A 27,528-nucleotide genomic window follows, 5' to 3' on the forward strand; every position below is an offset into this window, starting at 1 on the left:
TTCTATTTGTTATTTAACTTTAAAATATCTTAAACCTGTATACTTAAATTGTGTGTCAAATGTATATTTTATATTGTATGTTATTATATATTTATATACACACATATATACATACACATACATACACACTGACTTTTCACACATATACACACAGTCTGAAATTTACCTTTTGACTACCAACACAATTATTACACCATTACTTTTATTAAATGTTTTTAAATAGGAGCCTCATTTAAATCTATTGCATATTCTTTTAACTTGCTTGTGTCTAAAAGTTTTTAAGGCAGCTTACAAAACTATGTACTATAAACTGAGGGCAGCAAAAATAAAGCCTGAGATATAGCTAATATTCAAATTACACATCAAAAGACCCTCCCTGATTCCTAGAGGTCAGCCATAGATGGCTAACAGATCACCCAACTATAAGGAGAGACCCCTATCCACTCAGTTGCTAGTGAATATACAGTAACACAGTCAACAAAGCACATGGAATGCATTCACCAGGACTTGGGATAATCACCCGGCATGGTTTATCCTGGGCCTTTCTTTCCACTACTCTCTCTCTCTGACTTTCAACTCACAGCCTTTATGCTGGCTGGTCCTTCCCCTCTTGACTGTCCTTTTTCAGATGACTCCAGACTGTCCATCCTAGCCACCAACCATTGTAAACTCAGATCCTGGCATGGAGTATTTACTCACCAATAAATGTCAAGTAAAAGAGGCAGGCAGGCAGGAAGGAAGGAAGGAAAGAAGAATAAGAGAAAGAAAAGAGGAAAGGGAAGGAGAGAGGAGAGCAGAGGAGGGGATGGCAGGGGAGGGAGGGGGAAGGAGAAGGAAGGAATGAGAAGGCCCTCAGGGGGTCTGGGGTTGTAGCATAAAAGGGCCCATAACTGTAAAAAATGATATTTTACAGTTCAGGTTTTAACCTTGAAGTGCACACAGACCTTAATATAGCACTGTTTAAGCATTAGGACTAAAGCTTGAATTTTCACGGAGTAAACTGATATTCGAGGAACCTATGCAATATTTCCTTTCTAGTTTCTAATGTTCCTTGAATGGCTCAAGCTTGAAACCACTGGGATCAACATCTGTCATCAAACAGAGCTTGAAATCAGCTACCATCGGAGTTGACATTTGTAGGACACCTGCCCTCACCCTGGCCTCCGCTGTGCTCCTGCTTGGCTCCCTAGAGTACTTCTGCTCCTTCCTGGGTGCCTGTCCCGCTGGCATGGGGTCATCAGTGCCTGCCTTTAGCAACTCTGCTTGGTCTCACTTTCTGCTTCTAACAGTCTGGGAGCACCAGGTAAGCAGGTGGTAACAACAACATGCAGACTCAGAGAATAAGACCATGAGGAACTCCACATGTTTGAAGCAGGGTCTTTAGCACAAAGGTTTGATCCTTTAAATTTAACCTTTCATGGGCCTTTAATTCCTGGTTCTGACTTATCTATGGGTTCGTGGAATAATCTCAGGGTGAGAAAGCACTTTATCCCTCTCTCTATAACCTATATCTCTCTTTCTCTCCCTCTCTCTCTCTCTCTCTTTCTGTGTGCGTGCGTGTGTGTGTGTGTGTGTGTGTGTGTGTGTGTGTGTGAGAGAGAGAGAGAGAGAGAGAGAGAGAGACTGCCTGCTCACAGGTAGAGGGTAAGCACTCCAGGTAGCTATAAAACATTTCACCAGTGAAGCATACTGCTGTTGTCTCTCAGGCAGGCTTGGGTGTTGCATGAGGTGAGGCTGGAGGGGGCTGCTGGAGCCACATCCTTAGGGAGGTGGAAGTCACACCAAGCCATGTGGGTCCATGCTGAGAGTAATCAGAGCTACTCAACCATTTCCAGCAGAGGGATACATGAGAAGATTTGAATTTTAGCAAAATCAGCATAACTGCAGGGTGGGGAATCCATTGGAAGGGCTGAGGGTGAAGGCAAGGAAGCCCGTGAGAAAGTTAATAATCTTAGAGACGGAACCAGGGGAGAGGCAGTGAAGATGGGCAGCTTCTAGAAACATTCTAGAGAGAACCTATGAAGCTGCTTGAGGGTGAGGGCTGCTTCCAGGGAGACATCCAGGTTTTTGGCATGAGTTTTCATAGATGGTTCTGCTATTCACTGAGCTAAGGAGCACAGGAGAGAGAAGAGAGTTGTAGCCAGCATAGTGAAGAGGCCATTGCCAGTTGGTTAGAGTCAAATTCATGTACGTTCTAGTTCTTGTACACTCTAGATGGCACTTCGCAAACTAAGGCCCATTCAAATCCCTGGGGTATCTTATGAAAACACAGGCACTGGTTCAGGAGATCCAGAGTGGGGTTGATGTTTCTGTCTTTCTAACAGATGATGCTCATATTGCTGGTCAGGGACCACATTTTGAATTAAGGCTCCACATTAATCAAAACTTTTCGTGTTATGCACCCATTCTCAATGAACTTACCAACTCCATGAGTGTGTCGCCCTCTCTGTACTCCGCACCTGGAACAGTGGCTGGCTGGAGACGGACACCTTTGTTGAGCCCCCGCAGCAAAGCCCTTCCTCTCTGAGTTTCTGCTTCCGCAGAGAGGGCTGCTCTGCTGAAGTGATGCCAGACAGCTTGGAAGTCTCTGTGGAGATCATGGCTTCTCTCCATATCGGGGATCCAGGAAAAGAGACTTTTGGTCTCTGGAAACTTCTATTTGAAGGCTCAGTCATGTCTGAGGTTGTCTTTCTGCATCAGATTGCCTGATAGTTTCAATGAGAAACTGCTGAACTCTGAAGTTTGACTCTGCTGCATTTCAGGGGGAGACTTAAGCTTTTTATTCTTTTCTGTCTCCGTGGGCACAGAGTGACACATGCACAGTCAAGAAGAGGAGAAAGGCATCCACCCAAAGGAAAAAAGGTAAAAATCAAATCATCTCACTAAAGACGCCACTGTGACAAGGGTTCCCTTGGGAATTACAGCCAGAATACCTCTCACCTGGGAGGGATATTATAGCTTGAACAGTGAAAAGAAAAAGCTTTATTTCACTATTGTCTTCTCCAATTATTGTGCCCCTTGAAAGATTAAGCAAATGGTTTATTTTTCCTTGGTTTCATTTCCAGAATCACCTTTACCGGACACAATTTAAATTCTAGTTATTTCCCCACCAAAAGCCAACAAAAATGAGTTCAAGAGAGTTGACAGCGATTTCAAAGAGAATTCACAGAGATTCTGCAGCCACGTGGAAAGAATATTATAGGAGATTCTACCATACTATGCAATCCTCATGTATAATAGGATAGTCAGAGGTCATGGGCACTATTCTCTAGGTCTATGCTTCTAAAAATCCACAACACAAAAGTAATGCTATAAAATTTGCATAAAGAAAAGAAAATTTTGTGATGGTTAATTTGATGTCAAATCGGCTAGGCCACAGGGGGCCCAGACATTTAGTCAAGCATTATTCTGGGTGTTTCTGTGAGGGTGTGTTTGGATGAGATTGATATTTTAGTCAGTGGACTCTGAGAAAAGCAGACTGCCCTCCCTAATGCGGGTGACCTCATCCAATCAGTTAAAGGCCTAAATGGAACAGGAAACTGAGTTCCCTCAAGCAAAATAATTCTTCTGCTGATGGCCTTCAAACTGGAACATCAGTTCCTTCCTGGGTCCCCTGCTGACTTGGAACTTAAATTGCAACATTTGCTCTTCTCAAGGTCTCCAACCTCTTGGCCCACCCTGCAGATTCTGGATTTATCAGCCTCTGTAATCACGTTGGCCAATTCCTTAAAATAAATATCTTCTATATATAAATAAGTACTATTGGTTCTGTTTCTCCAGAGAACCCTAAGACATCTTCCATCCCCTAAATTTTGGAAATGGAAATAAAAATGAAAGATCTATTGTTCAGTCAGGATACAATGTAATACTCTGTAGGTGTGTTAGTCTGTTCTTATGCTGCTAATAAAGACATATCAGAGACTGGGTCATTTATAAAGGAAAGAGGTTTAACTGACTCACTGTTCCACATGGCTAGGGAGGCCTCACAATCATGGCAGAAGGTGGATGAGAAGCAGAATCATGTCCTACATGGCAGCAGGCAAGAGAGTGTGTGCAGGGGAACTCCCCTTTATAAAACCATCAGATTTCCTGAGACTTATTCATTATCATAAGAACAGCCTGGGAAAGACCCACCCCCATGATTCAATTACCTCCTGCCGGGCCCCTCCCATGACACATGGGAATTATGGGAGATAAAATGCAAAATGAGATTTGGGTGGGGACACAACCAAACCATATCAGTAGGTCTATGTGATTTGCTAAGGACAGTGTTATACACAATAAATACAGTTTTTTTTAAATGGAATCTATAATTGGATTCTAGACATTTTAATTTCTTTTATTTACTATGTAGGTTCACACAGTATATTTTCATTACATGGATGTTGAAATATTACTTTCCCACTGTGTGGCTGATGGATCACATACCATCCTCCTCTCCATGCAGGAATCAGGTAAGGGTATGTGAGACGAAGGAGGTTAGGGTTAGCAAGTCTTTGTTTAACTTCCACCTCATTCTTGAGAAAAGATTTGAGATAGGTCTGGCTGGAGTACCCCACCCTGACGTCACAAAGAGGTTGTCTAGAGCCATTTGGCAGTGCAGGCAGGAGCTTCTGGCATTTGGTAGGATGAGGACCAATTGTTAATGTGCTTTCTTTGCTTAGTTTTTATCCCCACATTCTCTCCCATTGTCCTGCAAGGTTTCTGTCTCATGGACATGAAAATGTGTCAGTATAAACACCAGCATTCTCTATTCACACAAGGATTCCTTGTCACTGGGGATTTTTGCTGACTTCTATTAGTGTAAAAATCATTCTTCAACTTTCTCTAAAATTGCCAAACTTTGGCAAAATAATTAATTAAAACAGATTTAAGATCACTTTTTAAACTACAGATGACATGGATGAGCTCCATTATTCTTTTACGTGACTTGGGCACATGAGGAATTCAAACACAAAAGTTCACCAGCTTATAAAATCTGTGAGTCTCTGCCCCCGTTTTTTAAGATGTTTGTCAAATTTCGAAGTATTTTGTCTTACGATATCATAAAAGAAAGTGCAATTTTAGAGTCTAAAATTAATTTAATTATGAACACTTCAAATGTGTTCTCTTATTCTTTTTTAAAAATAAATGCTTTCTAGTGAAAAATCTATTTTTCTCTTTGACAGGTAATAAGGCAAAATTCTGGGAGGTTATTGGTAATTTCTCTCTTTTTTTATCTCATATCTCCTGTTCACATTGTCAACAAATCCTACTTATTCTACCTGCAAAATATGACCAGAGAGTGACTGCTTCTGCCTAACCTTTTTGCCACGATTCTCTTATTGTCAAGCATTGCTGGGACTCTGGAAATTTTCCCTTGCAGGCCTCCCTCTTTCTAGTGTTGCACGCCACCCCCACCCTCCAGTCACCTCTGTCTTTTCTCAGTTCAGCAACTACTGCAGTTGCTAAAACAGAAATTAGATTCTCTGTTCAAATCCATGCAAAAGTACCCTGTACCATTCAAGGGTATTCCAAGGGCTGCAATACCCCAGGTAACCTGTGTCTCCCATTTCCTCTCTGTCCTACCTACCCTCCTTCTATAACCACCCCCACACCCAATTCATTCAACCCAGGCACACTGGCCTTTGCGCTGTTTCTGCAACATGCTAGTCACACTCCTGCCCTAAGACCTTTGCCTAGCTTCTCTCTCTGCCTGAAAAGCTCTTCCTCTAAATACATTTCACCAGCAACTTCCTTTCCTTTAAGCATTTCCTCAGATGCCACTTTCTCAGCAAGCCCTGTTTTAAGCATTTTACCCCCACTGACTACTGCCACCCCCTATGCCATCACTCCCAACCCCCCTTCCTGGGGTCTCATTTCTTTCACACATGCTACACATAACATTTGATCATACTATGTAATTTACATATTTATTAGGTTTGATGTAGTACCCTTCTCCCCACAACAGAAATCCCATAAAGGAAAACTTTTGTCTGTTATGTTCACTCAAATATCTAAGACACCTAGAATAATGACCAGAGTATAATAAGTAACCAATAAATATCTTTCAAATAAATCAAGTGATTTTTCCATTGCTTTAGAAAAAAAAATCCTATTCTAGTGCTTCAGAGCCTTTGATAAATTCTACTTTATAATGCATGTGTTATTAGGTATATACATTATAGATAATGAGGATAAGTTCCACTTAAATTAAGAAATTGGCTTGCTTTGTATTTGAATATAGGTCATTGGTAGCCAGTTATATAAAAATAAGAAAAAAGAAGTAACTGAGAACAGGCTGACTTCCCACCACACTCCCAGAGCAGATTCCAAGACCAAAGAAATAAAATAAAACTCTAAAGCAACTAGAAATTTATGATCTTTCTCACAAATAATTCAACAAATTTTTAAGAAACCTCAGAACTCTTCAAAAAATATGGAGAAACAATTCATTGAAATCAGGAAACAATAAATGATCAATATTAGAAATTTAGCAGTGAGATTGACTTTTTTTTTAAAAGCAAATTCTGGAGCTAGAAAATACAATCGAGGAGCAGAGAAATGCAATAAAGGTCATCAACAGTAGACCTGATAAAGCAGAAGAAAGAATCTGTGAACTTAAAGAAGAAATTATATAATTAGAACAGAAAAAAGAAAGAAAGAATGAGAAAAATTGAAGAAAGTATACATGGAATTATATGACCAATTCAAGAAAGCAAATCTTTGCATTATAGGAGTTTGAGGAGAAGAAGAGGAAGACTAAGAGGTAGAACACTTACTTAAAAAACTAATAGTAGAAAACTTTCCAAATCTAGGGAAAGATATAAATATACAGGTACAGAAAAGTCAAAATTTTCAATCAGATTCAATGCAAGCAAGACTCCACCAAGACATACTATAATCAAACTATCAAAAATCAAAGACAAAGAGAGGAGCCTGAAAACAGCAAGAGAAAATAAGTGAATCAAAAATAAAGCGGTTCCAATAAAGCTAGCAGCAGGTTCCTCAGCAGAAACCTTACAAACAAGGAGGAGGTGGGATGATACATGCAGAATGCTGAAAGAAAAAACTGCCAATCCAACAAACCTGTCCTTCAGAAAAGGACATAACTTTAATTGTATACAAAATATCTATACTTTTACTCTTGCCAACACTTATATTTTTAATGTCAAAATTTTACATTTTTAAATATTAGATTATTAGGAGAAATAAAGGAAGAATAAAAATTGTCCCAGGAAAACATAAAGCTGAAGTAGTTCATCAACACCACACCCTTTTTACAAGAAACACTAAAGGGAGCTCTACAGGCTGAAAGAACACTAATAAACAACACGAAAATATATGAAAGTTAAAACTCAGTCTAAGTAAGTAAATGGTCAAATTAAGTACAGTCTAACACTGTAATGGTAGTATGTAAATTGCTTATATCTTTAGTATGAAGGTTAAAAGACAAAACCATTAAAAATAATATTAGCTACAACAATTTGTTAAGAAATATGCAATATTAAAAGATCCAAATTGTGACATCAAAAATAGAAAACTGGCTGGGCATGGTGGCTCACACCTGTAATCCCAGCACTTTAGGAGGCCGAGGCAGGTGGATCCCCTGAGGTCAGGAGTTCGAGACCAGCCTGGCTAACATGGTGAAACGCTGTTTCTACTAAAAATACAAAAAATTATCTGGGCATGGTGGCACGTGCCTGTAATCCCAGCTACTCGGGAAGCTGAGGCAGGAGAATCACTTGAACCCGAGAGGCAAAGGTTGCAGTGAGTCAAGATCGTGCCATTGCACTCCAGCTTGGGCAACAAGAGCAAAACTCTATCTCAAAAAAAAAAATACATATATATATACATATATACACATATATACGTATATATATACGTATATATATATACATATATATATACACACATATATATATAAACTGTTGGGCGAAGTGAAAGTGTAGCCTTTGTATGCAATTAAAGTTATGTCATTAGTAGCTTAAAATAGCCTGTTATAAATATAAGCCACCTATGTAATCCTCATGGTAATCATAAAGCAAAAACCTATAGTAGACACACAAAGATAAAAAGTAAAGGATCAAAGCACACCACTAAACAAAATCACCTAATCACAAAGGAAGACAGCAAGAGAGGAAGAAACAAAGGATCTACAAAACAACCAGAAAGCCAGTAACAAAGTGACACTAATAAGTCCTTACCTATTTACAATTACCTTGAATGTAAATGGATTAAATTTTACAACAAAAAGACACACAGTGGATAAGTGGATTCAAAAAGAACACAACATGACCCAACTATGTGCTGCTTGTAAGACAGTCACTTCATATTTAAGGAGATGCACAGACTGAAAGGACATAAGTCTTAACAAATCTAGGGAGATTGAAATCACATCAGGTATCTTTTCCAACCACAATGGTATGAAACTAGAAATCAATAACAGGAGAAATTTTGGAAGATTCACACATACATGGAAATTAAACAACATGTTCCTGAATGATCAATGGGTCAAAGAAGAAATTAATATGTCATTTTTTAAGTCTAAATTTTCAGTACTAAAATATCATTGAGAGTAATGAAAACAGAGACAGTGTGCCAAAACTTATAGGATGTAGCAAAAGTAGTTCTAATAAAGAAGTTTTTAGCAAAAAAACTTTTAAATTAAAAAAAAAAAGATGATTTCAAATAACCTAAAGTTACACTTCAAGGAACAAGAAAATGGAGAACAAACTAAGCCCATAATTGGTAGAAGGGAGGAAATAATAAAGGTCAGTACAAACACAAATAAAATAGAACTAGAAAAACAATAGAAAAGATCAACAAAACTAAAGTTGGGTTTTTTTTTTCAAAAATAGAATCAACAAATCATTAGCTAGACTAAGAAAAAAAGAAGACAAAATCAGAAATAAAAGGAGAAACATTACACCTGATACAACAGAAATATGAAGGATTATAAAAAGCTAATATGAACAGTTATACACCAACAAACTGGATAACATAAAAGAAACAGATAAATACCTAGACACATACAACTTACCAAGACTGAATCATGAATAAAACAATCTGAACAGATCAGAGATGAGTAACAAGATTGAGTCAATAGTAAAAAGACTCTAATCAAGGAAAAACCCAGGACCTGATGGCTTCACTGATAAATTCTATGAAATATTGAAGAACTAATCCTAATCTTCCCCAAATTCTTTTAAAAAGTTTAAGAGGTGAAGCTTGCAACTCATTTAACAAGGTCAGCATTACCCTGATACCAAAGCCAGACAAGAACACTCTAAGAAAAGAAAATTGCAGGCCCGTATCCTAGCAAACCAAATTCAACAGCACACTACAAAGGCTATTCACCGTGATCAGTACGATTGGTCCCTAGAATGGAAGAATGGTTCAATATATGCAAATCAATACATGGGATGCACCGCATTACCAGAATGAAGGGAAAAACCATGTGCATCTCAATAGATGCAGAAAAGGCTTTTGAGAAAATTCAAAATTCTTTCATGATAAAAATTCTCAACAAATTAGGTATAGAAAGAATGTTGCTCAATACAATAAAGGGCATATGTGACAAACCCAAAGCTAACATTGTACACGATGATGAAAAATTGAAAGTTTTTCTCTAATATCAGGAAGAAAATAACTATGCCCACTCTTGTCCTTTCTGTTCTACTTCTCTGGAAGTCCTAACCAGAGAAATTAGGAAAAAGAAAGGAATTAAAAACATCCAAATTGGAAAAAAAAGAAGTTAAATTGTCACTGTTTGCAGGCTATATATCTTTTATGTAGAAAATTCTAAATACTCCACCATAAAACTGTTAGAACTAATAGATAAATACAATAAAATTGCAGAATACAAAATCAACACATAAAAAGTAGTAGAATATTTATACTCTAACAATGAACTATCCAAAAAAGTTATCAAGAAAATAGTCTCATTTTTTACAGCTGCCAAAAAAATAGTAAAATATCCAGGAATAAGTTTAACCAAGGAAGTGAAAAATCTGTACACTAAACACTATGACATTGTTAAAAGAAATTTAAGAAAATACAAATTGAAAAATATTCTATGTTTATGGATTGGAATAATTAATGTTGTTAAGATGTCCATATTACCCAGTGATCTACAAATTCAATGCACTCCCTATCAAAATGGCATTTTTCAAAGAAATAGAAAAAAATTAGCATAAAATGTATATGAAACCCCCTAAGACCCCCAAATAGCCAAAGCAATCTTGAGCAAAAGAACAAGTTGGAAGAATCACACTACTTGCCTCCAAAATATATACAAAGCTACAGTAACCAAAACAGATGGTACTGGCATAGAAACAGACACACAGACCAGTTGAACAGAATACAGAATAAAGAGCCCAGAAACAAATCCACACATTTACAGTCAATAGATTTTCAACAAAGGTGCCAGAAACACACATTAAGGAAAGAACAATCTTAAATAAATGGTTCTGAGAAAACAATATCCACATGCAGAAGAATGAAATTAGACCCTTATCTCACACCATATACAAAAATCAACTCAAAATGGATTAAACACTTAAACATAAGACTTGAAGTAAATACAGGGGAAAGGCTCCATAATATTGATCTTGGCAATGAATTTAGTATGTGACCCTAAAAGCACAGGCAACAAACGTAGACAACTAGGATTATATCAACTTAAAAAGCTTCTGCACAGCAATGAAGACAATCAGCAAAGAGAACCTATGGAATAAGAGAATATATTTTCAAGCCATATGTCTGATAAGGGATTAATATCTAAAAGATATAAGGAATGCAAACAGCTCAATAGCAAAGAAACAAATAGCCTAATTAAAAAATGGGCAAAGAACCTGAATAGACATTTCTCAAAATAGGACATTCAAAAGGTCAATCGATACATGAAAAAATGCTCAACATCATTAATCATCAGCAAAATGGAAATTAAAACCACAATGAGATGTCACCTCACACTTATTAGATGGCTGCTATCAAAAAGACAAAAGATAATAAGTATTGGTGAGGATGTGTATCAAAGAGAACCCTAGTTACTGTATTGGTGGAAATTTACACTGGTACAGCCATTTTTGGAAACAGTATAGAGGTTCTTCAAAAAAATCAAAAATAGAACTACCATATTATCCAGTAATTCCACTGTTGGATATATACCCAAAGGCTGTGAATTAAATCAGTGTATCGAAGAGATATCTCCACCTCCATGTTCATTGCAGCATTATTCACAATAGACAACAATTAGAATCAACCCAAGTGTCAACAGAAGAATAAAGAAAATTTACACAAGTAAATAATATTCAGCTTTATAAAAAAGGAAATTCTGTCATTTGAAACATGGCTAAGCTTGGAGGACATTATATTAAGTAAAATAAGCCAGACACAAATGACAAAAACTGCTTGATCTCATATGTGAAATCTAAAAGAATTAAATTCATAGAAGTAGTGAGTAGAATGGTGGTTTACAGGGGTGGGGGCAGGGGTGGGGAGTTGGGGAGATGTTGGTCAAAGACGACAAAATTTCAGTTAGACAGAAAGAGTAAGTTCAAGAAATCTATCCTACAACATGGTGACTGCAATTAATAACAACGTATTGTATTCCTGAAAAGCCCTGAGAGTAAATTTGAAGTGTTCTGAGCATAAAAATAAGTATATTCAGTAATGCACAGGTTAATTAGCTCAATTTAGCCATTCCCCAGTGTATACATATAAGAAAACATCCTGCTGTACACAATAAATATATATACATTTATTTGTCAATATACAAATAAATTGTTTAAAAAATAAAGTTAATTGGGATTGCTTTTCGTAAAGATCAGCTTGCATACATTTGCCTTTGCAGAGTTTTGCATCACTAAATGGAAGCTGATTTCTAACTTGTATTTCCAGCTATGAGAACTGCTATGTTGGAATCGGTCAAAATAACGTGGATTTTGAAACCACTAAAATTATGAAATATGAAGTACTGGATTTCGAGTATAATCCAACAGACTCATCAAAGTCTAGCACATGGTAGGTTGCATAGTAAAGTGTTAAGAGTATGGATTTTGGCATTAGATCTGGGTTTCAAATTCTGCACAGGTCATAACCTTTCTGTGTCTCGGTTTTCCTCATTTATAAAACGGGAATAACAACTCTGTGTCATTGGGCTGCTTAAATGTTTGGCACAGTGCCTCCTTCACAATGAGAGTTCAGGACATATCTCATTTTGTTGCCAGGAGGAATTACTATTGTCAATTGTATATGAAGGCAACAATGACCCACCATTACGAGCTGAGTAAACTTAAAGAGCTCACTGTATTTCAGTGAGCCTCAGTTTGATTATCTCAAAATGGGAATACACCACACCTCCTCTGCAAGACTGCTGTGAGGACTAAACAAAGCAATGCGTACAAAAAACCACACAGTGGCTGGCCCATGGGCTTCCCTTTCTGCTGTAGGTGGGTGTTTTAGAGACAACTTCCCTAGGATTGGAAGAAAGGTGGTAGAAACTGACTTCTGTATAAACCAGCAAGATTATAAAAACAGCTGCCTAGCATTGTTCAGGATTTATAAGCACATGTATTTCACATATACCTATGTAAACATGGATATATATATAGTATGTGTATGTATATATAATATGTATATATGCACTATGTGTATATATAATATGTATATATGCACTATGTATATATATATAGTGTGTGTATATATATACCCATATATATATACACACATACCCATCACTGACAGATATATGAGAGAAAAAATATGGCACATATTATAAGAGAGTAATAAAACATTCTTACAATTCTCAAATAGAATTTTAGAATCCACAGAATTTCTCAATGCTAAGAAGGGAGATTAATTTAAACACGAGAATTTCTCATTATAGCAATGTAATACGCAGCTCATTCTTTATCATGTAAGAGAGCTGGAGCTATAAATAATGCCTTGTAGTATGAGTAATAATTCCTGAAAAAAATTAACTGGAATGAACCAGGTTGTTAATACAGTATTCAATGAAATCATGTAAATTTACCTAAGCTAGAAACAGACTACTTTGAAATAAGTGTGTGAATACTTGCAGACTATAAAAGATTGAAAAGATTACTACTATTTTATCTGTTTATGTGGTCATATACCACAATAGAGTAAAACACCATACGTCAAATATCTAGACAGCTGTTGAGGAATCTAGCTCAACAATACAAGTGATCCTAGCCACAAGATTAAACAGTTCTGACACAAATAGTCCATCTCTTCACAGGTTTCTCTCTTGCTCTTTGAATACCTCAATCAGACATTCAGATTAAAGCAAACAAAAAAAACAAAACTCTACTACATATAGGATGACAGCAGCCAGAACCTTCCAATCTGTGCCAGCCTCTAGATGAAAGATCTCAGTTCTTATTTAAGAAGGCACTCACCAGCAATGCATGTGTCTCGTTTACTATGTGGGACAAACTATGATCCAACGTGCCCATTAAGTTTCTGGGGAAAGTTTAAGAAATGATTAGGGAATTTAACTTTACTTTTCTCTTGCTCTTTTCCAAACCGTATCTAAGACAGTTGGGTTAAAGAAGCAGAAATGCAATTAAATTTGCAAATATTTTTTGAAAACTTTTCAGATGCATAGAAGGAAGTCATCCAAGTGTCTGTGCTGGAAGTGAAGATCTGAGCACCCTTCTTTTTTTCTTTTTCTTTTTCTTTTGGAGACAGTGTCTCACTCTGTCACTCAGGATGGAGTGCAGTGATGCGATCTCAGCTCACTGCAACCTTTGCCTCCTGGGTTCAAGTGATTCTCTTGCTTCAGCCTCCCGAGTAGCTGGGACTACAGACACCCACCACCACACCCAGCTAATTTTTGTATTTTTAGTAGAGACAGGGTTTCACCATGTTGGCTAGGATGGTCTCGATCTCCTGACCTCACGATCCACCTGCCTCGGTCTCCCAAAGTACTGAGATTACAGGCGTCAGGCGTGAGCCCCTGCACCCGGCCGAGTACCCTTCTTTAGGAAGAAAACTTCAGCAGCACTGGGAGGGAGGAGGAAAAAAGGGAGATTGCAGGAAAAAAGTCTCAGGACAACACATGATTTGCTTGTTTTTGCCTTTTTCCTAAATATTTACAAAATAGTTTCTAAATATTTTGTTAAGTTTTCTGAAGAAAGCCCTTTAAATACATATATTTCATAAATACAGGATTTATGTCTTGTTTTATGAGTAACATAGACATTCTAGTAATAAACTGCTTATTTCTGTAGTCTATGTCTTTATGTCTTTCAACTGATTAAGACTCCTGCTTCTATTAATTTTTCCAGAAACCTTCCAGGAATAAATATCTGTTTTAAAAGAGAGATTAAGTGACCAGCAAGACCTCACTACTGAATGTCAACTTAACTATTTTCTTTCCAAATCTTACTTTTCTTTTTCTAATTCACACCTTCACGGATGCAGACCGTACTCTTGACCTTGGAGATCTACATCATATTCTTCAGCATATTAGAGCTCCAGAAGGGAAGAGACGGCACCTTCAAGCTCAATCATTAATAAAGGGGCAATTTACAAAGCCAGTGCAGTACCCAGGGGCTAAGAGCAGCTCAAAACTGTGATCTTCCCTAGGCATGGAGGGTTAGTGGGCAGGAGTGGTTTCAGAGCAACCTGAATGGGAAGGAGCAGGTGAAACAAAATCAACTCTCTAACGATACCGCTCTTCTGCCCTGTAGTCTCCTGCTGATGCCTCCCATTGTGGAACCCGGTAGGAAGCCCATGACCTGGGAGCCCATTGAGGCAGCCAGCCTCCTGGGGCTCAGAGCAGGGTGAAGACAGGGAAAGAGTGGGCTTGGAGAGGCATATGGTAGGTATGCAGCATGAGGCTTCTCTTTTTAAAGAGAGCAAGCTCAAAGAGAATTTCATTGCAGAGATACTCCACACAATATCTATTACTGCAAATATTACTTCATACGGCCTAAACGTAGAATTAGCAGTCTCTTCCCAGCAGGGTTACCATATTTAGCTAATACAGGACACCATTTCAATCTAAATGTTAGTTACATAATGCATAATTTTTAGGATAAGTATGCTCCACACAATATTTGGAATATACTCACACTAAATATTATGTTTTGTTTATCAGGAATTCAAATTGAACTGGGCATCCTCTATTTTATGTGACAACCTCACCTCTTTGTATATTAAAACATATATTCTTCAAATACATACTTGAAGTATTGTTATTACTTCTGTCCCGAACACTAGAGGAAAGGATGAGTTTCTACCCAGGTGTGTTATATTTAGTATTATTCCTGTAAGCTTTATATTTGTGCTCCCCTTTTCAATCTGTGTCTTGAGTCCTCCATTTTTAAAAATTATGCTCCCTACTTTTATTCATTGTGATATATAAAGACTATCTCCACAGAGAATGTACTGATTTCACTGAGGTCATCCATGAGCTGCCTCTTTTCTCATCAGAATAAATTTTTAAAGGCATTAAGCTTCGTATTCTTTTATTTTTTGTTTTGAGATGGAGTTTTGCTCTTGTTGCCCAGGCTGAAGTGCAATGGCACGATCTCTACTCACAGCAACCTCCGCCTCCCAGGTTCAAGTGATTCTCCTGTCTCAGCCTCCAGAGTAGCTGAGACTACAGGCATGCACCACCATGCCCAGCTAATTTTTGTATTTTTAGTAGAGACAGGGTTTCACCATGTTGGTCAGGCTGGTCCAGAACTCCCGACCTCAGGTGATCCACCCCCGCCTTGGCCTCCCAAAGTGCTGGGATTACAGGCATGAGCCACAGCACCGGCTGATGGATTATTAATGTTCTTTCCGGCTGCAGTGATTTTCTGATTTTGCTTTTGAATTGTATATATCTTGAAGAACTCAGAAGGTTTCTCATTCTTTCATATATCTAAACCAGGGACTCTTAATCTGGGGCCTGCATACCCTCTATGCATAAAATTCAGGAAGCTCCCTGAAGCTGGGTCTAGGAAAACATTTGTTCTATTTTTCACTAACCTCTAACTGAAATTTATCATGTTTTAAAATTATTAATATAGGCAACAAACCACAGTAGTATTAGTACTGTGACTTCATCATCAATAAAAATTACTAATATTTTCAAAATCACATTCAGATATAGCTCTGTATACATTTTTATTGACACTAATAACTTCTTAAAATTTGCTATGGACACAAATCTAGTGTGTCATTTAATACATTAATCAAGAAGAACATATCATACATCATGGATTTTATCTAATTTGATAACTGTATTAGTTTACTATTGCTGCTGTAACAAATCACCACAAACTTGATGACATAAAAGAATACCAAGGTATTATCTATAGTTCTGTAGGCCATAAATCCAAAATGGATCAAGCTGGGCTAAAAGCAAGGGGTTGGCAGGCCGTCTTCTTTCTACAGGCTCAAGGGGAGAATCTATTTTCTTATTTTTTCCAACTTCTAGAGGCTGCCCAAACCCCTCGGTTCATGGTCTCCTTCCATCTTCAAAGCCAGCAATGGCCCATCGAGTTTCCCACTGCATCACTCTGACACGGGTTCTCCTGTCCCTTCCTTCTACTTTTAAGGACTCTTGTCATGACATTGGACTCACCCAGATAATCCACAATAATTTTCTTATGTCAAGGACAGCTGAGTAGCAAACTTAATTCTATCTCCACCTTTAATTTCCCCTTGCCATAGGACATAACATATTCACAGGTCTGGTAATTAAGCCACGGGCATTTTTGGGGAGTCAAAATTCTGCCTAACATATATATTAGTAATAATTTGCTAAACGATTTCCTTTATAATATTATGTATAATTTTTTTTATTTAACAAAACTATCCTGAGGAGAGTTCCATGGGCTCCATGAGTTTGCCAGAGAGCTCTACGGCACACAGCAGGTTAAGAATATCTCATTTGCGACAGTGATGCTGACAACTAGAACCATAGCATTCCTTTAAGGAAATATCTGCTACAAAGTCACTTGCATATGTTCTCTTTACTTCCTACTTCCCAACAATGTTACGCATTAAGAATATCTATTATGCTACTTTTACAGAAGAAACCAGGGTTTGGAGAGTGATCTGCCAAAGGCCACACTGCTGATGGGTTGCAGGGCTAAATTCAAAGAGCGCTCCACCAACCTTGGAGCTGAGGCTCCCATGCTTCAAGTCTTCTTCGAGCATTGCCCTGTATTCACTCACCGCCTGATATGCTTCGACCAAGAGGATATTAGTACCAGATGAGTATCAGCCTACACTGTTTATTCCCCCTCTTACGGATGCATCTGACCAGACTAGAAACGTTATCTTTGAAAAACAAACTCTAGCTACCTCTGTCCCCAGCTTTCCTGCATTATCAGAGAAAACTTTATTAACATACACTTATGACAAGACTAGCACATGTTTCTCCCACCGACTGTTGTAGCTAGAATGAGCAAGTGAGCAGGTGGCAGTGCTATCAAGGAGCTGTCAGATGCCAACTTCACGCTGCACATCCGCTGATTTTCAGTGGGTTACCTTACCTCAGGTAGCGACAAGAACTCTCAAACAAAAATACACTGAAGATCTGGAACACAAATCTTTAAGTCATTGACATTCGTCTCTTTAATTTCAGGGCTTACCCAGGGTCCTATTTTCTCTGGATTTCTCAAGCCACAAAGATTAAGATCTAGCTCTGATTTTCATGTATTTGTTTGATTTGGTTTTGGTTTTAGTTTTAGCTGGATAGTATCTTCACTGTGCAACTTGGAACCGTATTTGACCTGGTAAAATTCAGGTCTGAATTGGCACTGATTTACTGCCATTGTGAATTGATGGTCATGGGTTATCATTGTAGTTGGTCATTGCTGCTAGTTCACTGACTAGTGGAACCTCTCTTCCAGGCTTTCATCAGAAAGATGCTATTGGATATTTCAAAAGAGCACCAGAGCTCCCCAACAGTGGCTCATAAACGTTTCTGGTAGAACAAATCCATGGGACACAGTATTTCACCGTGACTCACTGTTCTATCTGGCCAGCTCTAGAAATGAACAGTCTGAGGCTTAGAACATTGAAGGAAAGGAAAGAGGAAAGAAGAGGGGAGGAGAAAAGAAGAGAAAAGAGGAAGAAAGGAGCGGGGTGAGGACAGAGGAGGAAGAGGATTTGTTTATCACTCAATAACACCAAGTCTGTACCGGGGATGTTGGCCAACTCCTCAGCCAGGAGGGCATCAAGAATCAGGTCCTAGCAATGGTGAGGGCCATGGGGCACACAGCTGTCCCTGCCTTCCCTGTTCTCCATGCCTTCTCTAAGTCTGAGTACTTCCTCCTGCCTCAGCCCTCCCTCGGGAGAACAGTCCACCTGTCACTGAGGACAGAATTCTCGATGTGGAATACTGTGGTTAGCGGGCATTACATTAAAATATACAGGATACAACAAGTTTTAAACAGTCAGCATGGCATGACACTCGTTTTAGAAAGCAAAATAAAAAAAGAACAACAACAAAAAAACTACATAGGCGATGCGAAAGGCTCAAATAATGCGTGACACAAGATGTTAACAGCTGTTTAAGACCCGAGATGTGCAACTTCTGGGGCCGCTATCCATCCTGTGTTCCAGTGGAACCTGGACTCCCCCTTGAATTGTTCAATACAGAGGCCCTGATTATGTATCTCTGGGGGTAAAACTGTAAGTGGATTTTATTTATTTTCTCAGTAACTATTTGCAGTTTTAAGACTATCCAGTGGAAACATGCATTACTTTATTATCAGAAAAAAATCTTTTTATTTGTATTTATTCCCTTATTTGTATAGTATACAAATAAGATATAGTAAAAGTTGACTATCATACCAGCTCTCATGTCTGCCTCTGAGGCTGGAAACAAAGGGCTGTTTATATGGTTCTCTGGTGCTATGTTACTCAGAAGATTCAAAGGAAGACTGAGGCCACCACCAGGTGGAAGGTAAGAGCCTATCAATGACTTGGTTTTGTGGTACTGTGTCCCACCTCCTGGCTGCCCATTTCACAGGTAATTGGAAATAACGGAAAGCCTTAAGACAACTTTGATAATGAGTTAGAAAAACCAGTGGAAGTGGATTTATCCTATCATCACTCACACAGTACAGAGACTCAAACCATGACAGGCAGCTGGGTTCAAAAACTGCCAGAGATTCAGCACAGTTTGAAAATGACAATTTTTTTGTTGTTGCAGTTTTACAAAGGAAAACAGGATAGAGTTATTTCCATGTAGTTGAGTATTGTTACATGCTAAAAGATTTCTTCCAGCTATTTTTAGCCAGTTTATTTGCTGTTTGATAAGAATAGGAAAGTTTAGTGAAAGTCTTATGATTCACAGCATTCTGAGAAAAAAAAATGTCTGGTAAATTCTAAGAAGAAGTCTAGTAGTCAGAGCTTTCTCAGTCCCTTTACAACAGCTGGTGGCTTGCTTAAACTGCCTTATGGAATTTCAGACATATCTCTAAAAGGTAAATACTATAATGAATGTCCTACACTTTGATAAACATTTGGAGTGCCTTAATTTTCCCACCTGTTTACAGGGACTCTTACTAAGAGAACAGGCTGTTGCTAAGGTACAGGGTGGCTGTCAGAAACTTCTAGCTTCAAATATGCCAATTAAATTGCTCTTTGGGGAAGCTCGGCTCATCACGTAAAATCACTCGAGGAGTTACTCTATGATTGTGATATACAGTGCTTCTCATTTAAAATCCGACTACACTCCCCATATCCAGTCCCTCTGTGTGTGGTGATAACAACATTCTTGACTTTTAACACTTCACCAACAACTCTATTAATCAAAGTGTGTGTCTACAGGAGATGAGCAAAGTAGCTGTATCTGACTCATTTTCATTCAAGAAGATGTTCAAAATGATGCAAAGAACCACCACACACAAAACAAGATATAAAGTCACTGCTGTAAAGTGAACCATGGATATAATACTCTTGAACTGACTTGTGCTTTTTTCCAGATTCTTAAAGATTTACTGAAGGAACTTTTTTACTAACATACTTCATGCTTGCATTTCAAAAATGTGTAACGCATTTTATAAGCTACTCTGTTAATCTCAAAGATGAATGAGCATTGGCTAGGCTTAGCTACCAACTGATCTCAAGCCCATGCACGAGGGGACAGTAATGACACTCATCCCACCTGATTTTGAGATAAGCAATAAAGAGTGAATATTCTAGCAAATAAAATCTTCAATTTGAAAGGTTAGATGCCATTTCTCAGAACCTGCTACTGCCTGGGACGTCCATGATGAACATGAAAAATACCAGTGGGAGCCCCGGACTCACTGACTTCACGGAGGAAAAATAAAACAAGCCAAGGTTGTTTTTACCACTTATTTGCTCCTTCTTGCTTCATTGGAAAAATCAAGTGGCTCAAACAAAATCGGCTTAATTCAGATATAAAGTGCTTAAATGGTATTTGATAACCAGTGACCCCAGATTCAGGAGAGTTAGCAGCCCTTTCACATTTCCAACACCACACTGTCGAGTTTGTATATACGGCCGAAGAAAATGTGGATCTGTGATGAGGACTATGTGTCAAGATTATTTAAAGCAAAGAGCCAGTAACAGTCGTTAGGCTACAGTAAGAGAATTCAGGAATCACTAGGTATATCCAGGAAGAAGCGTTTTTAAAACTGTTACATTGGAAACATCAGATTGGTGGTTATAAAGGGAAAAAGATATATTTTATCTTATTGTGTTACCAAAATATCAACTTTAAATATAATACAAAAAATATTGGTCTAGTGGTAATCAAAAGAGGAAAAAAATATTTTGCCCTACTATTACTAAAACATAAATCATAAATACAAAGCATATTATCAGAGAAGTTACACTTTGATTGGAAAAAATCTTTCTATGTTAAAATAAGAGCCACAACTTGGCCAGGCCCAGTGGCTCACGCCTGTAATCCCAGCACTGTGGGAGGCCGAGGCAGGCAGATCGCAAGGTGAGGAGTTAGAGACCAGCCTGACCAACATGGTGAAAACCCGTCTCTACTAAAAATACAAAAAATTAGCCAGGCGTGGTGGCGCACACCTGTAATCCCAGCTACTCGGGAAGCTGAGGCAGGAGAATTGCTTAAACCCTGGATGCAGAGGTTGCAGTGAGCCGAGATCACGTCACTGTACTCCAGCCTGGGTGGCAGAGCTAGACTACATCTCAAAAATAATAATAATAAAAATAAATTTAAAAAAACAGCCGCAACTATTCAATACCAGTAGCAGATTTCAGAAAATAGTCCTATGCATCATTAAAGCATATAGCTCTTCTATTTGTCTTACGGGTAAAAAATACGGCATTTACATCTTTACATACACACTGCTGTATTTCTATAGCAGGCAAATCACGTACTCTAACGTCCATCTTACATTTGTGAATATAACTTGCATCTACAGCTGGATGTGGTGACTCACACCTGTAATCTCTGCACTTTAGGAGGCTGAGGTGGGCGGATCACTTGAGCTCAGGAGTTTGAGACCAGCCTGGGGAACATGGTGAAACCCCATCCCTACAAAAAATACAAAAGTTAGCTGGGCATGGTGTTGTGCACCTGTAGTCCCAGCTACTCGGGAGGCTGAGGCAGGAGGATCTCTTGAGCCTGGAAGGTGGAGGTTACAGTGATTATGCCACTGCACTACAGCCTGGGTGACAGAGCACAGCAAGACTCTGTCTCAAAAAAATAAATTTATAAATAAAAATAACTTACATTCACAGGAGACTGTTGGAGCTGCCCTCTGGACAGCCTATCACAGAGCAGCTTTCTCTGTACCCCCTTGCCCCTCCACTCCTGCATACAGAGCCTTTTCCTGAACTGCTCTCCTACAGCACCAATCCCTGCACCTTTGTAACCAAAACCCACCGGTCTTTGCTAAATGTACCTGTGGAAAAATGGGTAGAGTTGAGTCACTTTTATTTTCCTAAGTGGAGCCACCCTACATGGAGAGAGTATGTTTAATCTGGTTGTAGAGAAGGGGATGGAGTATGGACGCAGTGTGGGTCCCAGCAGATTCCATTCTAGGAATTTCATCACTGATTTATTTAATTTCTGACTCACACTGTCAGGCAGGGAAGAAACCATGAACTGTGAGTATTTACCATTCTGAGTCACTTCTGTTTGCGAAAGCAAATCACCATTGCTTTTGTAACTTTTAGAAAAGAAATAAATCAATAATGAAATTACTAAAATGGAATATGCTGACAGCCACACTGCATCCACACTTTAAGTGGGAATCAATATGCTATTTATAAATCAAAAAGAGAAGGGAAAAGATCTCAAAAGTCTGTTTTTGGATTATTAGAATAACTCTATTATGTATTTCAAATGCAAATTGTAATGGTAAAAAGATCCCAAGCATAGGTTAATTGAAATCAAATTAAAAATGTTAACTAAACAGTTTGGCATTTAAATATGGAGACAAACAACATTTTAAAATTAGTACTGCTGTTGTTGTTATCATCATTATTATTATTTAAAGATAGAGTCTTGCCCTGTCGACCAGACTGGAATGCAGCGGTGCAGTCATCGCTCTCAGTAGCCTCAAACTCCTGGGCTCAAGGGAACCACCTACCTCAGCCTCTTGAGTCACACAGACCACAGGTGCAAACCACCACACCCGGCAATTTTTTTTTTTTTTTTTTTTTACTTTTTTGTAGAGACAAGGTCTCTTTATGTTGCTCAGGCTGGTCTCAAACTTCAGGCCTCAAGTAATCCTCCTGCCTAGCCTCCCAAAGTGCTGGGATTATAGGCATGAGCCATTGTGTCCAGCCAGAAAAACAACATTTTGACAAAAGGAATGATGGCAAAATGCTACATTTCTAAGGTAAAATTTTGGTTATTAAAAATTTTAAATTTGGCAAAATGGCCTGAACATGGATGAGCTCCCTAATACCTAAAACACAAAGTTATTGTTACCTCTTTGTACAAAATTGCAACTTGTGCAGTTGGTTTTTTTCTCTAAAATTCTGCATATTTTTGGAAGTTGATGTCAGTCCGTGAGTGTCACTTGTTACATAGGCAAGGGAAGAACTTTCATCAGGCCCTCAGTTTCCAAAAGCACAGTCATTTGCAGCCATAAATTCCAAGAAAATAAAACAAAGTAGAATTCAAAAGGAGTTCAGGCAGTAAACCCTAATGCCCAAGATGTCAAACCTCTCTAATCTTTCCTACTTGTATATTGATTAGCAAAGGGTCTTTTTCCAAGACCCTTTTCTTTTACACTGGAGAAATAACTGCTAGATCCTTGCCAAGTGGCCAAAGGAGATTTGATTTTCTATTTTTCACTGGGAGGAGGTGAGGGGATGACAGCTCCCCTTTGTTCCTCTCACTCAGAGCCTGGGGCCTTAGCCTGGTTTTCCAAAAGGCCTGTGTACTTTCACCCCACTGGCAAATGCCAATATGCAGTGGGTTCAGAATGATGAGGAAAACCAGACACAGACATGGACCCAGTCAATAAGCAGCATTTCACACACAGTGACCACTAGCTAGTAAAATTTCTATGAAAGAACTCATATGTAATCACATTAAAAAACAGGAACGAGGCCCAAGCACAATGCCTTCATACTCTGTGAAGTTATAAAAATTTTATACATGCATTCTGAAACCAAACAAAACTAGAACAGAAAGCAAACTTTATTACACATGCTTTGATCTTTCTCTAAAAGAATCTAGGCTGGGTGAGGTGGCTCATGGCTATAATCCCAGCATTTTGGGAGGCCGAGGCAGGCGGATCACGAGTTCAAGAAATGGAGATCATCCTGGCTAACACAGTGAAACCCCGTCTCCACTAAATATACAAAAAATTAGCCAGGCGTGGTGGCACACAACTGTAGTCCCAGCTACTCAGGAGGCTGAGGCAGGAGAATCACTTGAACCCAGGAGGCACAGGTTTGCAGTCAGCTGAGATCGCCCCACTGCACTCCAGCCTGGTGACAGAGCGAGACTCCATCTCATAAAAAAAGAATCTAAAACTGCCCCCCTCAAAGCACTCTAAAATAAATAACAAAGAAAGCACTATGAAATCACTAATGAGTATAGCCAGGTCCAATATAGAAATAAACGCTATATAGGCTAGGCTTCTAAAAAAAAAGACTATGAAATTGAAGGGAAAATTTATTAATTCAACAGAGATAGCATTTTTATGAGGAATTTTCTAGTGGCATTTTAGATATGACTGGTTGTTACATTGTAATAAGTCCACCTTTTAGGAATTAATATACATCAATTTTTAAATAATAAGTTGCTCAAAATGTTAGTATTGTTGACCAAAATTAAGACCGTTGAGGTTTGATAATGGTTTTATAAACATTTGTTCGAAATCAAACGTGACAACTGACAAAGGTTTATTGAAAACTAAATGTGAAGATTGACTCAGGAAGTCAACAGAAGTTGGGTGTGTTCCAGAGTCAGCTAGGAGTTGGAAGGCCTCTATAAGAAAGTTTAGAAGTAAGAGAACTCCTCACACCAGAGCTGTCCTTTTTCACTGGAGGGTACATTACAGAAGATACAATCATTGGCTACAGATGGCAACATACAGGTTAAAGTGTCTATGTGCAAGACCATCAGCCAGAGTTTCTTCCCATTCTGAAACAAATCAGGATCCTTTTCAGTGTCTGTAAGTTACATAGTAAACAGTATGCCAACAATTGGAGAACTCCTGATAAGACCCCACCCAGGGACCGGATGTTGCCATGAATCACAAGACTTCTGCCAGATGGGTTAATTTGGAAGCCTGCCAGATCTGACCCATAGGTTATCAGTATTGTGCTTATTTATGTATTAGAATAAAAGCAAGAAATTTATGCTTGAGAAAATCATGTCATGTTTCTTTTATAGTTTAAAAATTCTACAAAATTCCTGACCTTTAAAAAATGTATCAGACTTGTTTTTGCACTGTTCACATATGTGTTAATAATAAAGGTTGGATTTATTTGGGAGAATAATAAAATTATATTCATTTAATTCTCTTCATGGTATGTTGCTTTATAGTTCATAAAATGCTTTCACATTTTCTCAGTTACTTTTGAGAAAAGAGGAAAGCAGAACAGATATGATACCATCCTTATTTTATAGATAAAGAAATAGGAATTTTGCCACAGCCCTCAAGTTAACAGGGCTGATAAAAAGTGACATTAAAAATATATTCACATATAGATAAAATTTTAAATACAAGAAATTCAGCTTAATGTAAGTTATTACATTATTTCTTGATTAGAGTATCAATGTCACAGCTCTTATTGAAAACAAATGTCATAAATTTAGCATATGTTACTTAATAACAAAAATATTCAAAATGAATGTGATTGTGGTTAACTTTACCATTTCTCCAAAGAAAAGGTTTCCTTGACTACAAACATGGAAAAGATGAAACTAGAATCACTAATGTTGTTTTCAGTTCTAATATTCATGAGTCTACAAATTTTATAATTATTTATAGAATAAAGTTACAACCCTGCACTTCCAGTAAAACAGTCTCTTTGCACCTCTGCCTATACATAAGTCACCGTTTCACCAACCTACAAAAAGTATTCTAGGCCGGGCGCGGTGGCTCACGCCTGTAAACCCAGCACTTTGGGAGGCCGAGGCGGGTGGATCATGAGGTCAGGAGATCGAGACCATCCTGGCTAACACAGTGAAACCCCGTCTCTATTAAAAATATAAAAAATTAGCCGGGCGTGGTGGCAGGCGCCTGTAGTCCCAGCTACTAGGGAGGCTGAGGCAGGAGAATGGCGTGAATCCGGGAGCCGGAGCTTGCAGTGAGCCGAGATCGCGCCACTGCACTCCAGCCTGGGCGACAGAGTGAGACTCTGTCTCAAAAAAAAAAAAAAAAGTATTCTATTTGAGGTCTTGCTTTTGGGGGAAACACTTGCATGCAAAAAGCTTTCTCCAACGAGAAAGGCAAGGGAGATAGGTTACACTGTTTTGCAAGAAGAGTGTGTGTGTGTTTGCAGGAGGAAATTAACGTAGCAGTGATCTTTCCCTTCCAATTATGCATGATTCAGTGATTACACATAAAAAGAAATTCCCTTGCCCATTTTATCCTGAGTGAACCTTGTTCTTTCTTACAAAACTGAGTCTATTTTCTTTCATATCTGTTATTCCACAAACACTGGCTTCACACCTACTCTGGGAAGTCACCCCACTGCAATACAACAGCAAGGACAGAGGTAGGTTTACTCTCCTACTAAATCTTATCTCTATTACTTCACGTCATTGGAAATTATGGGTATCTTGTGATGTTCTGGACTCTAAAATGTCAGAGACATGTGAATGAAGGAGTGAAACGTGGTGATCCTCAAAGCCTGTAGAAGTGGGAGAGGAGAGAGTGGGAGGCTGTCTTCACGTTTGTGGCATTGTTCTGTCTCCATCTATTGCCAAGGGCCAGTAGAGGTCAGAATATTCTTAGCAGATTATTGACTTCTGACTATTTGATTAATCAATGATAGAAACTGTTGTCCATTTGTCGATTTGTACCGTTGCTCAGTGAAGTTATCATAGTGAATTTATAGTACTGTATAGTTATATGCCATAAGAGTAATAGTGCTCTCACCTCCCTTGTTCACACCTGGGCAAGGCCTCTCCTGAGACCCATTAACAGCACAACTGCGTCCCTAGTGGCCATTCCCAGAACTGCAGGGAAGGGAAGGGACCATAGAAAATTCTCAGCTTCAATGCTTGCCCATTTCCTCCACTATTTTTTTATTTTTATTTATTTTTTGAGACAGAGTTTCACTCTTGTTGCCCAGGCTGGAGTGCAATAGTGCAATCTCTGCTCACCGCAACCTCCGCCTCCCGTATTCAAGCGATTCTCCTACCTCAGCCTCCCGTGTAGCTGGCATTACAGGCACGTGCCACCACGCCCTGCTAATTTTTTGTATTTTTAGTAGAGACGGGGTTTCTCCATGTTGGTCAGGCTGGTCTTGAACTCCCGACCTCGGGTAATCCGCCCGCCTTGGCCTCCCAAAGTGCTGGGATTCTTACATTGACTGCATAGAAAGAGGAGAGAACATAACCTACCTACCCCGTACATACTTCAGCCCAGGTCCTGTGCCTCATCTGTAATGTGAATGAAGAGACATGGAGAAAAGAAAAGAAAAAAAGAAAGGAAAATCTATCTTGGGAACAACAACAAAATCTAAGAACACAACTATGCATGTATGTCTTAGTCTGTTTGGTGCTGCTGTAAGGGAATACATGAGGCTGGATAATTTACAAAGAAAAGATTGATTTGGCTTATGGTTCTGTAGGTTGTACAAGAAGCATGGCACCAACATCTGCTTCTGGTGAGTGCCTCAGGGAGCTTCAAATCATGGTGGAAGGTGAAGAGGGAGCAGGTGGGTCACCCAACCAGAGAAGGAGCAAGAGTGATGGCAGGAAGTGTCAGGCTCTCTTAAACCCAGCTCTTGCATAAACTAATAGAAAAAGAACTCGCTCATTATCACAGGGATGGCACCAAGCTATACATGAGGAATCTGTCCCCATGACCCAAACACCTTCCACTATGGCCCACCTTCAACATTAGGGGCCAAATTTCAATATAA

At 38.7% G+C, this 27,528-nt stretch overlaps 1 protein-coding gene and 1 non-coding gene across 2 annotated transcripts in view; one reads left to right on the forward strand and one right to left on the reverse strand.

Moving 5' to 3' along the window:
- The window catches only part of DSCAM (DS cell adhesion molecule), an 836,416-nt gene that overhangs the window by 479,686 nt on the left and 329,202 nt on the right, over positions 1–27,528 (reverse strand). The window lies entirely within an intron of this gene.
- LOC115931889 (small nucleolar RNA SNORA51) lies at positions 26,933–27,068 on the forward strand. Its single transcript, XR_004068313.1, has one exon. It is a non-coding gene; the product is annotated as a small nucleolar RNA SNORA51 (small nucleolar RNA).

Source organism: Gorilla gorilla, chromosome 22 (assembly GCF_029281585.2).
Source record: "Gorilla gorilla gorilla isolate KB3781 chromosome 22, NHGRI_mGorGor1-v2.1_pri, whole genome shotgun sequence".
Lineage (NCBI taxonomy): Eukaryota > Metazoa > Chordata > Mammalia > Primates > Hominidae > Gorilla > Gorilla gorilla.